General features: G+C 38.2%; 1 pseudogene; it reads right to left on the bottom strand.

Moving 5' to 3' along the window:
* Positions 1-5,935: 5,935 nt before the first annotated feature.
* LOC134947171 (5S ribosomal RNA) lies at positions 5,936-6,054 on the bottom strand (annotated as a pseudogene).
* Between the last annotated feature and the right edge of the window lie 2,877 nt (positions 6,055-8,931).

Genomic DNA, 8,931 nt, shown 5'->3' with positions numbered 1-8,931 from the left:
GTCGGGTGGCGGTTCTTCAAAGTGTGTTTTTCCCAAGACTGTACTATCTTATGCAAATGTTACCCATTCGACTTTCTACTAAAGACCTGATTTACCTCCATAAAATCCTAACCAAATTTCTTTGGAAAGGCAAGAAACCCCTCATTGCCTTCAAAAAATTGGCTGTGCCTCGCACTGCTGGAGGTGTTGGCCTGCCCGAATTTCTTTCTTATTCCTTGTCTGCCCTCTTCCGTTGGGCTGCTGATTGGCTGACTTATAAGCATACCTTCACAGATCCCACTCTAGATGAAGCTATGTTTTATCCCTTCTCCCCCGCTGCACTCCTTCATTCTACCCCGAAATCCATTCCATCTCATATTCTCAGTTCCCCATTGTTTCATGACATCTACTATGGATGGCTTAAATTAAACAAAATGTTCCACAGGAGTCACATGTTCACTCTGCACATCCCTCTCTGGGGCAATCCTGCGTTCCCCCCTTCTCTCACTAATTCCACCTTCAACCTCTGGAAGGCTAAGGGATTGTCTTGTTCTTCCAAGGTATTTGATCCAGGAGGAAATTTTGTACTTACCTTCGTGAGAAATATGACATTCCACATACTCATTTTTATATGTATTTACAAGTTCGTCACTATCTTACCTCCATTTTACACTCCATTGGTCAATCCTCACTCCCCACTGGTCACCCAGATCCACTACAATCAGTGATATCCCTATGTGAACGTATACCCTTTCAAACTAGGATGCTGTATAACCTTCTAACTGATATTCCCTCAAACACTAGATGGTCCATGTTATTATCACAATGGCAGAAAGATACCCCCTCTCTTGCTGACCCCACTGCTCTCAGTACATATTACAATTCCACCATGAAGGTCCTATCCTCGGCCTACCTTCAAGAAGTGCACCTTCGGACTATACAAAGGGCCTATGTACCTCAAATCCATCATGCTCGCTACAATCCTCTGATATCGGGCGAATGTCCTAAATGCCACTCAGCAACTTTCTGCCACAACCTCTGGGAATGTGGCCACATTAGGAAGTTCTGGGGTAAGGTGCTCTCCTTTATTAATGTTCTACTTCATGTCCATGTTACTCCAAATCCATTGGCTTGTTTATGTGCGAACTTCTCTCACTGGGATTTGGGTGCCCATGGTAATATAAACATATCATTACTGACCATACTGGTCACAGTGTCAAAGAAAATTATTCTCACCCACTGGGTATCCAAATCGAAGCCTTCATTAATGGAAGTACACCTGAAAATGCTGCAAATACTGTATTTTGATCGTAGGTCTGCTATGGTAAACATAGAAACTGGTGTAGTTAAATTTTATGCTAGATGGGAAAAATATATTGACACACTGCCAATTTCCACATGTACTCACATATTCACTGTATTTGAATCAACTGAATGGTATCTACTCCTACAAATCTCGTTGCAATCTTCATTATCATAGTTGACTATTCAAACTCCCTATATTCCCCTTCTCCCTTCCTCTTCTTATCCTGTGTGTGTGTGTGTGTGTGTGTGTGTGTGTGTGTGTGTGTGTGTCCATATTTGGCTGCTATAGCAGGATTTGTGTACTGCTACTGTAATATCTAGTTTTCAAGGCGATTATGACTGGCTCCATCCTCTGAGTCTTACGATTTGTTCTTTGGTAATACTTGTTTCTTGATCTCGGGTCTAACCTGGATACATACACATGATATGCAGATTTACTGCTTGATATCAATGTTAGACTTCTCCTTTATGTGACACCAGCCTTTCATGCCTGTTATATCTTCTGTATTAGTTATTTTGTTGTTCTGTTGAACTGAAAAATCTCAATAAAACAGATTTATATATATAAAAAAAAAGTGGGTCTACTGTACAAATAAGACTACACGCATATACAGTACATATTCTTTACCACCAGGGGTTGACAACTACGGACTCAATACAACATGGACTTAAGAGGCAACATTTTGATCATTCATTTGCAAAATTTGACTTGATACAAAAAATAAGAATTATAGCTATATTGATATTTTTACCACAATTTTGAAAAAAAAATTCTCAATAATTAAACACGAGCTGCATTAATTTTATTGTATATTTTAAGTATGGTTCATTCCTACATGTCCTGGAGTGCTACATAGCAACCCAGGGATCCTTTTATCTTAGTGAAGCAGCAGATTTGGCGGCAGTTTATATAATCAAACAATCTCTCTCCTTTGATCTTTTTAGAAAGTCAGTCACAGCAACTGGGAAATTTGCACACTTCTGTACTATATCAAACGCAGAACATTTCTCAGCTGTGCTTCCTCAAATTTAAATCATGTAACTGGTGACAGGACCATTCGCAGACTTTTTTGTTTGCATGGGTAATATATCAGTAACCATATTCAGTCTCAAACTCTTCAGTGTATGCAAAGGCATCCATACATATTTTTTAAAAGAAAAAAATAAACAACAAAATGTGTGTTTTTTTGCATATGCATCAAGTTATGAATTTGGATTAATGTAAAATAATAACAGTAAATATATATATATATATATATATATATATATTAGTGTAAACAAAGTGTTGAAAGGTCATAGAACTAAATTTACCATATCCCATATATAAAAAATTTATTTGTTGCCTAATGTAACTATTTTTTTTGTAGTGTTTGCTTATTCTCTTTTAGATATCCATAGATCAGTGGTTCTCAAACTGTGTGCCTATGCGCCCTGGGTGCCTTAGGGCAAATGCAGGGGTGCCTTGGTTTGGTGGTTAAGGACTAATTCAAATGTTTTCATGGTAAATATAATAGGCACAACCAGTGCTGGTGGCAGCCAATAATAAAATATGGGGACAAACAGAAGCAAATCTTGTCCCTCACCACACAATTGAATCTAAGGATGAAATAAATTATATACTCAATTAATTGAATTTAATATTTATTTCTAAATTTGTCAATAAGAAACTTTTGGGGTAGGGGTGCCGTTATTCTGATACTCTAGAGCGCCTTTATTCAAAACCGTTTGGGAACCACTGCAGCGGGTGTAGTATGAGTGGCTGGCAGCCGGGATCCCGACTGCCGGCATACCGACAGCTGGGCAAGCACTAATGAGCCCCATGCGGGCACGTGCTACATGTGTCACGCTATTTATTCTCCCTCCAGGGGGTCATGGACCCCTAAGAGGGAGAATATGTGTCGGCATGTTGGCGCTCAGGATCCTGGCGCCGGTATGATGGTCGCCAGGATCCCGGCCGGCGGTATACTGAAGATCACCCCACTGCAGCATACACAAACAATAACCTCAACAAAGTTAATTCATGAAAAAGTTCTGTCCAAACATGTACGTAATACAGTATGTCTATTTTTTACAGAAATATAGCAGTTTTCACTTACTGTACACTTAGAGCCCAAATGTTGGTGCTTTTTATATTACAATCTTTTAGAAATCTAATCAATAGGTACAGTATTAGATAATATAAATTTAGGGAACTTTCTCCTGATTTTCTGGGGGGTGTAGAGAGCATTTTTTTGATCATTGATGTATGATTCTATATGCCTTGACATTTGCACAGAGAAAGACGTGGCATACCATTAATATGTTTGTACTATATTTTGTGCTGTACACAGTTAGTAAATGTAGACAGCAGAAAGAAGTGTTGTAGGCACATCAGCCAGATAGACAGGTATGGTACAGCCATACTCACAGATACAGACAAGTAGCGGAGCAGAGTATACTGTGGACCAGTCAGTCATGAATGTATGTAGATAGTGCAGAATATTGCAGGATCCCCCATGGAGCTGAATACCACACATCCATGTAGTACTGGTGTGCTCAAATACAAAATAGCAAGATGGCTTAAAAAATGTGCAGACTAGTTAACGATGGCAATCTTGGTAAAGAAGCAGATGTTTAAGCTATGGAGCATCATGGAGGTAGCATAGTAGCATACTTTACTCCATATACTAACACCACCTCACTGTAAGCACTCTCCATGTTACAAAACATATGTGTATAGCTTTCTTGCAGAAATCTGAGTGGAATGAGGGTTAAACAAGTAATAACATATCAACATTTCAAGTATATTCCAGTCCACATTTCTCTAGAAACTAGACCAGTAGCAGTAATATAATTATTTTTGTAAGCATATAAGCAGGATTCTTTTCACTTGCTATATGGACCACAGCAATAGATCCATTCTCCATAAATTCACGGATAAAGCAATGTTTGATTTCAATGTGCTTGGATTATCCATGGTGTTTGTTGCTATAGGATAGAACAATACCACCTCTATTGTCACATTACATTATGATGGTGTCATCCATGTTCAAGACTCAATTTACATAAAGTCTCCTTAAGGTGTACAGTAATACTTCCTCCGCTGATTCTGTTAGTGCCAAATATTCCACCTCAATGACATATAGGGCTTCAGTTGGTTGTTTCTTTCTTGACCAGCTTACTGCTGTGACTGCCAGTAGTAATAAGAATGACAGTCATCCTCATATGCCCCCCAATTGGCATCATAGAATTATTTGAGTATAGAATCTCGAGACTTGGCAAATTCAAACTTCAAGGAAGATGAACCTTTTAAAGTATCTTAAGATTCTCTTAACTGCTTTCCAGTGCTGTCTCCTAGGATTAATGACAACTTTTCTTACTCTGTTAACTGCATGTATGATGTCAGTGTGAGTTCCAACACTTGCATATATTAAATGCCCAATAGCTTTCTGATAAGGAATATTTTTCATGTTTCCCATTTTCTCTTCGCTCATTGGTGACATTGCTTTGGTTAGTTTGATGCCTTTGTTGATGGGAGTGCTTATTGGTTTAGCATCTGACATACCATACTTTGTAAGTGTATTTTCAATCTACAGAAGGTTTAATGATTATTGCATTCCTTTCTCCAGATTAATTCTTAGTCCTAGCAAGTAGTGTACAGAATCTATATCCTGAGCTCTTGTCCTAACAGCTGCTTAATATCTGTGATGTGCTGTTCTTGTATATGTACAGAGAGAAAAGAAGACTCTTGTGTTGGGGCAATTCTTGAATAGATTGTGTGAATATATAAAATATTTAAACTTTATTAGTATGCATTAAAAACCTTTCCTAGTGATGACCGTCCCATTTATCCCATTTATAAACTATGGGGTATGTCATAGCTGGTCATTAAATGTTGCGATGTCCTGCAGATCACTGTAGTAGTCAGCTGTAGTTTGTTAGTTCACATAGTGAAGAAGAAGAAAAACAATAATAATAATAATAATAATAATAAAAATACATCAACTATACTATAGTTAATATATAAAGTAATCACAATCTGGCAAAATATGTATGTAGTTCAAGGTGAGCCTGTATATATATTGAATAAGGTGCAAAATGACCATCAAAGACTTATACTGATCTGCATAGATCAAATGATAAATTTCTCACGCTCAACAAGTACATGGTAAAGGAAAATGTGTATTGTGGTAATGATAACCGTAGACACACTGTTGTGTCTTCCTGCTTTTACAACATATTAGGCAGGGAAGGAATGAGAGAAAGGAGAGTTGATAGATTACCTGGGTGCCTGCTGTTCCCTACGGCTTCTACTTACCAGCTGTGTACCTCAGGTAATGAACGGCAGGTTGAGAGTGCCAAGATGTGGGAACAGGCATCTTGAAGAAGGAAGACAGATTGAATCTGATTTCACTCTGGAATTTCCTCCATGACCCCTGATGATATAAACAAGCGCAGGGGAAAATGGGGAGTCCTTTTTGATGAGAGTTCGATGAAGGAAAGGTATCAGTTAAGATTAATACACTGAGAATAGCACAGAAAATTTACAATGTTATGATATAATGTATAGATGTGCCCAAAGAACCAGCAAATAATGATAATAACGTGCTGTATAAAGAGAAGTGGCACTAACACCTGGCACAGGAAATGACCATGTACTGGGTCCCTATTGATTCTACAGCACCGTGTATTCCCTGGTGGTCTCCCAAACAGGTACTGGCAAGGCCCAACACTGTATCGCTTCCAAGATCAGACGGGATCAGGCACAACCAGTGTGGTATGGCTGTAGGATTGTGGGAATCCTCTTTTACAGGTGTAACATAGGAGGATAGTGGTCTTAAGGCGAGCTAATTAAGCTGGATTTAAATGCCTGTCAAAAATAGCAAACACTAATAATACTGAAATTGAGAAGATAGAGAGTTGGAAAGAGAACCCCAAAACAGTAAGTGTATTGCCCATCATAATTAAAAGGTGCCCTGAAAATGAGGCAATATGTGATAGTATCACATAGGGTTATCAATCAAACACCAAATTACATGATTTAGATAAAGGGAAAAAAATGGTAATAGTTGAAAAAACACATGACTTTACCAGGAGTTGAGACTGTGAGGAAGTCCACAGATGGACTAAGATCTGGACACGCGTTTTGCCAGTGTGTGGGCTTGTTCACCTGATATGCTGTTCTTGGCCTGCCTGTCACAGATCATCTATGTACACAACAATAATAAAGAGTTTCTCTTCTACATTTCTTGTACTACAGCATCTCCTTTGATGTACCAGCAATGACCACTCTGTTTTAGACCATACACCAGCTTTCTTTAAGATCCACACTTCTTCTTGGAACATGTTTTCACAGTAATGCTCTGGATGTACCATGTACTGTATATCTCTCCTGTTAATTTTCCATAAAAAAAAGTCCAATTGGTATAACAAAATGTTGTACAAGGCAGATATAGCAATGACCAAATTTTGTTTACTATATCTTGCTACAGAAGAGTAAGTTTCACTATAGTCAATACCAGATTTCTGCATATATCCGTTTACAATACAGTAAAACAAGCTTTGTAACGGGTGATAGTTTAATCTGCCTTCATCTTTCTACAGAATATCCATTTGCTTTTGACTGTTTTGCATTGACATGGTCTCTCAACTACAGTCTATGTATTGTTGTCATTAAGCGATGTCATTTCCTTGTCTATTGATGGTTGCCACTTACACCAGTCAGTACTGACTTTGCCTCTTGCATAATTTGGGGTGCACAGAATGTTATATTTTCAAACTCTTAATATCTTTAAAGTTGTTTTCCACTATTTGATCTTGTAGAAATCTCTTCTGTGATTGGATGTCCATGCTGGTAGATTCTTTTTCAGGCATGGTTCCAGCTGCCAGCATGTCCTTTGACCCTTTACTTTTTCTGCAACTCCAATTCCAGAATTTGGGGTTAATTCAGATCTGATCGTAGCAGGAACCTTATTAGCAGTTGGGCAAAACCATGTGCACTGCAGGTGGGGCAGATATAACATTTGCAGAGAGAGTTAGATTTGGGTGGGTTATTTTGTTTCTGTGCAGGGTAAATACTGGCTGCTTTATTTTTACAATGCAATTTAGATTTCAGATTGAACACACCCCACCCAAATCCTACTCTCTCTGCACATGGTATATCTGTCCCCCCTGCAGTGCACATGGTTTTGCCCAACTGCTAACAAACTTGCAGCTGCGATCAGATCTGAATTAGGCCCTTTGTTGTAAGTGGTGTTGTTTCTTGGATTATAACATTCCTTGAGTTTATAAGCTTTCTCTTCTCTTTATAGAGTACTAAAGTCTATGGGGGTAATTCAGACCTAAACGTAGCAGCAATTTTGTTAGCAGTTGGGCAAAACCATGTGCACTGCAGGTGTGGAAGATATAACATGTGCAGAGAGAATTAGATTTGGGTGGGTTACTTAAGATGCTTTACTTAAGATGCTCACCCTCCAGTCTGTGCTCAGAAAGATGTTTTCAGCACAGACGGGAACATTGTGAGCGATCACCGTAAGAGGCTATTCCTTAAAATTTGGAAAAGTGATGGTCATAAAAATGAACTACAAATCCCACGAAGAAGACCTTTCTCCTCAATTACATCAAAATACAGAGACTTCTGCAATTGTGAATTTCAGCGGAGATACTGTAAGTTAATGTTGTGTGGTGATGATGATGCTAACACTGATGAGGTTAAGAATGAAGATGATAATGACAACATCGTCTCATTGTAGAAAAGAGATCACTAACAAAAAAACACTGTTGGCTATTTTATGAGAGCCCGAACACACCAAGCACTTTAGCCACAAAAGTGGCAGCCCCTGTCACTGAACTGCTTGGTTAGTTAAACTGTGCATGTCCTATTTAGTATTCAACTTAAAGGTAGGTGAGAGAGCCCAAGGACAATTCCTTCTTGCATCACTTTTCTTTTCATAATGAGCTATACTTTTGGGGGCCATGGGGATGGGCTGTGCATTAGTAATTTGCAACACATTTTTAAACATATATACATGCTGTGCGTTTGTGCGACTGCTTTTGTTGCTTAGTTTAGCTAGCAAGCCTTTGACAATATTGGTAAGTAATACTGAGAGTTGTGATGTGTCAAATTTGACTGGAAATTACAAGAAATTGCTGTTATTTGGGTTAATAATACTGTAGCAACAAAATAAGGCCCAAATTATGACAGTTTAGCAATTGTTATCAATAAAAAAAAATACAGATCCAAAACTGAAACCAAAGCACGTGAGAGTAGTTTTGGCAATACCAAAAGCAAAACACAAAGTTAATACAGATCAAAAACCAAAATATGGGGGCCAGCGCACATACCTAATATATGCCTATAAATTATATGTGTGTGTGTGTGTGTGTGTGTGTGTGTGTGTATTATATATAATTACAAATATGTTTTTAATAATTTATCACAAATTCACAATATAAACAGAGTAATCTGATACAGTCACTGAAGCAGTAACTTTGATACAGTATTATTAAATCTGAAAATGAAGTACTTAATCCTTGAGACACCTGCAGGTCTTATGACAATTACACTTCTATTTCAATAAATGGCCCCCATGCCCAAATACACACTCCTTTAGAGGGTAGCTCATGACTTTGCTCCCAAAATATAGCGCCATTTTTAGTTGTGTAAAA

The sequence above is a fragment of the Pseudophryne corroboree genome, chromosome 7 (genome assembly GCF_028390025.1).
Source record: "Pseudophryne corroboree isolate aPseCor3 chromosome 7, aPseCor3.hap2, whole genome shotgun sequence".
Classification (NCBI taxonomy): domain Eukaryota; kingdom Metazoa; phylum Chordata; class Amphibia; order Anura; family Myobatrachidae; genus Pseudophryne; species Pseudophryne corroboree.
This window is presented reverse-complemented; position numbering and strand designations above follow the sequence as displayed.